At 42.8% G+C, this 5,983-nt stretch overlaps 1 long non-coding RNA gene across 1 annotated transcript; it reads left to right on the plus strand.

Moving 5' to 3' along the window:
• Positions 1–3,487: 3,487 nt before the first annotated feature.
• Positions 3,488–5,114, plus strand: LOC129644622 (uncharacterized). The gene is made up of 4 exons (XR_008710887.1): positions 3,488–3,600; positions 4,541–4,590; positions 4,704–4,772; positions 4,851–5,114. It is a non-coding gene; the product is annotated as an uncharacterized LOC129644622 (long non-coding RNA).
• Positions 5,115–5,983: the final 869 nt, after the last annotated feature.

Genomic DNA, 5,983 nt, shown 5'->3' on the forward strand with positions numbered 1-5,983 from the left:
CATGGGATTCTCCAGGCAAGAATACTGGAGTGGGCTGCCATTCCCTTCTCCAGGCAGAGAACCTTGTTAATTAGGGCATTAACAGACATTGTTTCTAAATCCCTGGAATCAGGACTTTATATCAACTTGAAAAGTCCTGCTTATAATATATAACATATATAGTAAAGCTGGCATTAACAGACACTATTGTGAAGTTTTCAAGTGTATGTATGTGTGTGTGTGTGTGTATCTCAAGATATATGATACTGATATGATACATATATGGTATGATATTAAAGCCTGGCACCAGCAGACACGACTATAGAACCCTCAAGAGCAGGACTGCTCAAGCTGTAAGAACATAAGCTGTAATAAACCAAGCTCTACCCAGCCCTTAGAAGATTAGGCTGACGGTCTTAAACTTTTGGGTGTCCTTGGCCATAGTGCAGGTGATACAGCTCAGATTATCAGCCCCAGGCAGTCCTGTTCGCCACAGCAGGCACACTGGTCCTAACCAATGGAAGAACAGTCCCACTTGAGTAATTTATCAAGGAGGCTGTTAGCAAGTCCTCTCATTATTAGCTTCTGCCAGAAATTATAGTTGGGATACTTCCATAGATGCAAGATAAATTGTCAGTGGGACTCTTGCCCATTGTGAGGTGGTTTCCAGCTAGTCTGGAGTTGCCCCAGAGAGGCTCACTTTGATTGGTTAGTCAGGTGACATCGCCCAGCCAATAAGAGTATTCAAGAGACCAGCTGACACACATTTGTCTACCTTGGCCGCTGCAGTGGTTTCTGGCAATGAACTCAAAATGAAGCTTGAATGTACTATTATAAATTCTCTTTCCTTCTCTGATGGGCCAAACTAGTCTCTTGCTTACAAACTTCCCTTTTATTAAGGATCTGAGGTAATAACCTCAAAGCTGTTGCAGAAAACAGCATTAAGGTTTTTATCCTTTGGGGAAAACTGTGCAAGCTGACCCATCACCACTCTCCACTATTCCGCATCCCAGGGCAGAGGAGCAGCCCTGCCTCTCCACCCCTTAGATGTCCCAGGGCCTGGTGGGAGGTGCTTGCAGCTCATTCCACCCTTACCCCCACTTTTTTTCACCCCTTCTCTTCTGGAATTTTAGAGCTGACTTTTGAAAGTCACTTTCTGCCAAGACTTTTTTTTTTTTTTAAACATCTTGTGTATGCGCTGCTGCCAGACTGGGATTGACTTACCAAATAAAAGGACATTAGAAATCCACAGAGTCAGATCAATCTTTAATGAAAAACCAACAAAACATTAAAAGGCTGCCACTAAGCAGCTAGGGGTTGAAGGCAACTCTAGCTAATTGGCACCCATAGCATTTCTCCACGCTGCCAAGTTCCAGAGAACTGGCTCTCAACCCAGCTCCGCCAAATTAGGCCAGTTCTCTACACAGCTCGTGTTGCTCAGTTGCTAATTAGGGTGATACAGAGTACCCCATCCAAATGGAGTGTCTTCTAGACATAGATGCTTCCTGAAATTTGAGGGTTTTAAAATGCTCCCTGAAACACTAGCTGCCATTTTGTAACTTGCATTGATCAGTGGTGAAGAAATTAACTAAATAGCTTCTATTCTCACTAACAGATGCAATAGCAATGCTAAAATGATTTGGGGATGGAGAGATATTTGGAGGAAGAAATCTGTTTTATTTTGGTGGAACAATTTACAATGATTTAGGAAATCTGAGGCTTTTAAAAGATTGAGATAGAGTGATTCTCTTTGTAAATTCTCTGATGTTTTCTAATCAACTGATTTTTTAGAGCACTTTTTCTCACCTCTAACTGACATTAGAATCACCATACGGGTGGATGGAGTACTGCCACCCAATGCAAACCAATCACCCAGAAACTCTGGAGGTAGAGCCCAGAGACCGGTAATTTTCTTCCAAATCTCTTTAGTTGATTGTAATGTGAAGCTGGGGGTGAGAACTGTTGTTAGCTGGGGGTGAGAACGGTTGTTCCACAGAAATCAATTTTAGTGTTTCAAATAACCTTCTTTTTTTTTTAATGTTGAATGGAAACAAAAGTATTATATAGGACTTTGAAAAGCCTCATTGTTACAAGGCCTGTTTAGTTCCATGGCTTTGGATACATCCCTTCTTGGGTTGCTTTTCACCTTCAAAATGAATTTTTCTCAAAGATGTTGAGAAAATGAGCAGAAGTACTATATTAGTTTGCTCAAGCTGCCATAACAAAGTTCCATAGACTGGGAAGGCTTAAACAATAGAAGTTTGTTTTCTCAACATTGTTCTAGAGGCTAGAAGTTCAAGATCAAGATGTCAGAAGGTATGGTTTCTTCTGGGGCCTTTCTCCTTGGCTTAGAGATAGCCATCTTCTCTTTGTGTCTCCATATGGTACTCCCTCTATATTTCTTTGTATCTTACTCTCTTTTTGTAAGGACATGAGACATATTGAATTAGAGTCCAGTCATATGACCTTACTCTACTTCATTAAAGACCCTAGGTAGTCATCTTTGGAGGTAGTCAGGGTTACAATTTGAACATATGAATTATTGTGGGAGATAGAATTCAGCCATAACAGGTACTGTGAAGTAAAGTGCATTTTTTGTGTGTGTAGGAGACAAAAAAATTTCTTCTTAAAATAAGTTTTTTTTTGTTTGTTTTCTAAAGACATTGAGAATAAATTCAGAAGTTGCCTGGGCATGTGTAGTATAAAGTCTTGAACCATGGCCCATCATGGTGGGAAAATCGTGCCAGAGGAAGGAAGTCTCAGGCCCACTGAAAACCCAGTGCTGGGGTATTCCAGAGATGCCTTGTAAAGACGTAAGCGATCACCTGCTCACTTGAATTCTTCAATTGCCTCCATTGTTCAGGATGTCCCAGACAGCCCAGGGTGCTATAAGAGCGTGTGTAATAGACGTTCCCATCCAAAGAGGTCTCTGCTTTCTTGGCTCTTCCAGTGCTTATAAAATTTGTATTTGTATAAAAGGTAAAGCAATGTATACAATGTATGAAGCCTTGGTGCTCTAAAGTTCTAGATCTGTTTAGTTAAAATGCTAAAATATAATTTTTAGATCTTAATTATCCACTCCCTAAACATGTGGTTCCTGGGAAATATCACCTCAATGGGTTTCATCTAAGGCCCTCAGTTTAGTTTTTGTAAAATCACATGTTTCAGGAAAAGGGAAGATGAGAATATAGAAGCAAAGCAGAGAGGTACACGTACATAGTGTGTGTGTGTATGTGTGTGGTAATGGGTGTACTATAAGGGAGCATAAAACCAAAAAAAAGCCAAATGTAAGCCATGGTGCTATCATGGGGGGAGACCATCTACCAGGATTGAGGGTTTAGAATACTGCATAAGACAAGCAATATTCTGAGTTTCTGTTTGAATGAATCTTCCAGTCCCCTGACTTTACTTTCAACAGGAGCAAAGATAATCACCATTTTGTGTGAAGTCTATGCTCTAAACCAATCATGGTGCCATACCTTCAATAAGTCGTTTCTGAGACACTTTCGTGTGCACAGCACTGTCCAGAGCACCAGGCAACATGAAAAGGTATGAGATATACCATGACTCCCCATGAGCTTGGAGTTTAGTTGAGCAGACTGTGCATATACAAGTTCAAAGGTAAGCAACACCATGAAACTTGCAGCAACAAAAAGGCTGTCATAGGGTGATGGTTTATAAATGTCCCTGTAGAGTCCTAAAGGAAAGATTCGATCCTTCTGGAACTAAAGCCTGCAATAAGAGATGTGAATTCAGAGCTATCCTGGTAGACTGGATTCAGGGCAAGGAAAAATGGAGAGGAGAAACTTCAAAAATGGAAAACGAGGATAAAATGGCCTAGCTGTTTTTGTTTGTTTTTCACTGGTTTGTGTTAATAGATTTCATGGATCAGATCTCGGATTCAGGAGAAAATCACTGAACACATTTATAATAAAATGCAAGTCAAATTTCAGTCAATCTCTCAGCTTCTAACAGGTCTTTCTTTCAGCCCCATCCCTACTCTAAACAAATAGGCCAACAAACATATGACTTAATGACCAGCTCACACTACGATCCCTGTCAGTGGGAAACTAGATCTTGGCCAAGGGCATGGTCATTTAAAAGGGTCCAGTTTGGTCCTCAGTATAAACTGGTCATTACAGAACATGTGAGACTTGACCCTCCTGCAGGAACCTGCCCAGTGTGGCTAAAATTGGCCTCCTGAATTAGACATCGCAAAGGAGAGAAAATACACCATGGGCTGAAGGCCTTTCAAAAGTCTTTTCTTTCTGTAAAAGGAAATGAGGCCAAAGTCAGCAACCAGAGTAGACTCAAATTTATAAAAGCTATCTAGATTCTACCTCAGGAATGTGAAGGAAATTTAGGTCTCCCTTAAGCAATGCCTTTTTATCCAATTTGCTTTAAAAAAAAAAAAAAAAAGCTGTTTTGTGTTTGGGGTTACCATCCCTTTTCTGTTATTTTTGAAAAATCTGCTGCTTTAAAATAAAAGCCTAGTATATGGAATATCAGAAGTGATGACTGTTTTAAACAAAGAAGCCCTTTTCTCCATCCTCTGTCCCAGGCCTCTGCACACGGGCATGAGACCGACCTGCTCTTTGGACCTCAGAATGAGTGAGCACACTCGGGCGTGATCAGCCTGCCCTTTATCCCTCCAAGATCGAGGTGTTCCTCCATCCAGCCCGGGAGGCCAGCAAACCATTGTGCAATCTGTTCCACCCACACAGGCCCTATGGGATTGCTACACTGCCTTTTCCTTTTATTAGAAGGGAAAAATCGATCCTCCTAAATAAATGGTAAGTCCGCTATTGTAAGGAAGCTGAAATAGTTGCATGGCTTTTGGCTAGTGGCTAACTAGGTTCCCTTGTTCCTAGCTCTACTGGAAACAGCCAGTTAGGAGCAGAGCCAAGGACCTAATCTCTCCCTTCTAGAACCTCTGCTGCTGCTACTGCTACTGCTAAGTCACTTCAGTCGTGTCGGACTCTGTGCGACCCCATAGATGGCAGCCCACCAGGCTTCCCCGTCCCTGGGATTCTCCAGGCAAGAACACTGGAGTGGGTTGCCATTTCCTTCTCCATCTAGAACCTCTACCTTCACCTAACTCCTATACCTCCCTGGCAATAAAACCATCAGTGTAAAACCTACATCATGCCACTTTCTTGATGGCAGGCATACTCTTTCTGGTTTTCCAATCAGGAAGACCTAGAGGTAGTGAACACAGAGGACTCCATGGACCAGCTAGAAAACTCCAATGTGTTGTGGATTTAATGGGGTCTGTGCACCTGCCCAGGGACCCTGGCAGGGGTGACCACTGTCCTGGGGGAACAGGGATACTGTGACTCCATTCCAGCCCTTTGGTACCCCATGGGAACACTGACCCAGTGTTATCTTAGGAATTTTCCAGGGAAGCTCAAACTTTACAGTTTAATGAGAGATGTTCTGGTTTACCAAGGTTGGCTCCACTTTTTAAAACACTGTAAAAGCCAGACAAAATACATCTGAGGGCTATGTTCAGCTTTCAGGCTGCCACTGTGAGACATCTGCCATCTTGGATGGGACCAGCACCTTCTGTCTGCATGGGAGCTCATGGGAGCTGACAGGTGATGGAAGTGTGAGGAGCTTCTCGTGTGAGCACCTACCTGGTCACCTTCAGCACAGAGGTGTGGGTGCTGGCGTTAGCTACGTTAGCTGGACTTTGCATTCTGTGTTTGTACAAGAGATAACATGCTCCCCACACACTGAGTTCACAGATGGTGAATGTCTGCTCTCCTCTGCCAGGGTATCAAGGAGGGAATAAAACACGACATGAATCTCCACTTCTTTCTTTCTTCGTCGGCTGGCAAAGCCTGGGTGGGCTTAGTTAAGATGGTACCAGGATAGACTGAGCAGCCTAGATGTCCCTGACTGGGTGGACTGGGGGGGGTGGAAGTTGTGGGGTTAGCCATGTGGATAAACTCTCATTCCCCCCAAACATCTGCAGGGATATCGTATTGCATGGAAACTGTAG

The sequence above is a fragment of the Bubalus kerabau genome, chromosome 2 (assembly GCF_029407905.1).
Source record: "Bubalus kerabau isolate K-KA32 ecotype Philippines breed swamp buffalo chromosome 2, PCC_UOA_SB_1v2, whole genome shotgun sequence".
Classification (NCBI taxonomy): Eukaryota; Metazoa; Chordata; class Mammalia; order Artiodactyla; family Bovidae; genus Bubalus; species Bubalus kerabau.